The 1,083-nt window shown below is 41.6% G+C and overlaps 1 long non-coding RNA gene across 2 annotated transcripts; it reads right to left on the bottom strand.

Moving 5' to 3' along the window:
* Nucleotides 1–13: 13 nt before the first annotated feature.
* LOC113473149 lies at nt 14–1,048 on the bottom strand. Of its 2 annotated transcripts, XR_003395208.1 has the most exons (3): nt 925–1,048; nt 326–520; nt 14–236 (listed from the first exon to the last, which is right to left on the bottom strand). It is a non-coding gene; the product is annotated as an uncharacterized LOC113473149 (long non-coding RNA). The 2 variants fall into 2 exon arrangements; XR_003395207.1 differs by lacking the exon at nt 14–236 and having other exon boundaries at nt 269–520.
* Between the last annotated feature and the right edge of the window lie 35 nt (nt 1,049–1,083).

Genomic DNA, 1,083 nt, shown 5'->3' with positions numbered 1-1,083 from the left:
ATCTGACTTCACTGCCTTAGTGCGCGGCCACAACGGCTACCATAGACCACTGACCCTTTCCGAGACCATCGACCATCACAGAAAAAATACTCAGCTCAATTTCTTAAATTTCTTGCGTCCCTGGTCAAGGCTCCGTTGAGAACACTTCTATTCATTAGCATGGTTTATTTTCTCTTGGGTCGGTACTAGGCTATGGTCGATGGTCGGTTCTCCGTTGTGAACGCCTACTTAGTTACCTGGTTAACCCCATCACAGTCTGTCTCTTGGGTCGGGACTAGGCTATGGTCGATGGTCGGTTCTCCGTTGTGGACGCCCACTTAGTTACCTGGTTAACCCCATCACAGTCTAGCTTGAGACCGAGGACAGGAATGTAGAGCTATAAATTGATGGGCGACTGAGAGCAACTTCTTGCCATCCTTAGAGAACAGGATTTGTCCGTAGGTTTGTTGCAGGGAGTTGGGCGGTAGGAAATTGTAGTAGCCCTCCTCCTGCATCAGATAGCTCTTCACGTTGTCCAGACCTGACAGAAAGGGTTAAACATGGTAATTATTCATCAATACATAAGATGTGTATACTATACTACATCTCAGTGGTGTAGTTAACATGATGTACTACGAGACTGGAGGTAGGTGGTTTTGACAGAAAGGGTTAAACATGGTAATTATTCATCAATACATAAGATGTGTATACTACATCTCAGTGGTGTAGTTAACATGATGTACTAAGAGACTGGAGGTAGGTGGTTCGAGTCCATTTCAGGTCAAAAATATTAGCGTAGTATATTAATGGAAGAAGGCCATTTGTGACAAGCGTTCATGCTGAAGCAATATAATTAAAATTATTTCAATATGTGGATATTATTCGAGGGGGTCGATGAAAAAAGGTCCATTTGAAGAGGTCTATTGAAAAAGAGAGAAAACTTACCTCTAAAATCTACCTCTGAGGTGAGTTTGTCATGTCTGTATTTGATATGTTTGGGTAGTTCTCGGTGGATTTTGATTTTTACCTCAGGCAATGTTTCGTTCAGATTCCAAACCTAAAAGAGAAATAAAACTTCAATCAAGTACATTACCTAAAAAAAAA

This window comes from Diaphorina citri, unplaced genomic scaffold (genome assembly GCF_000475195.1).
Source record: "Diaphorina citri unplaced genomic scaffold, Diaci psyllid genome assembly version 1.1 scaffold16605, whole genome shotgun sequence".
Taxonomy (NCBI): domain Eukaryota; kingdom Metazoa; phylum Arthropoda; class Insecta; order Hemiptera; family Psyllidae; genus Diaphorina; species Diaphorina citri.
Note: the sequence above shows the minus strand (reverse complement) of the source record. Positions and strands in the feature narration are given on the sequence as shown.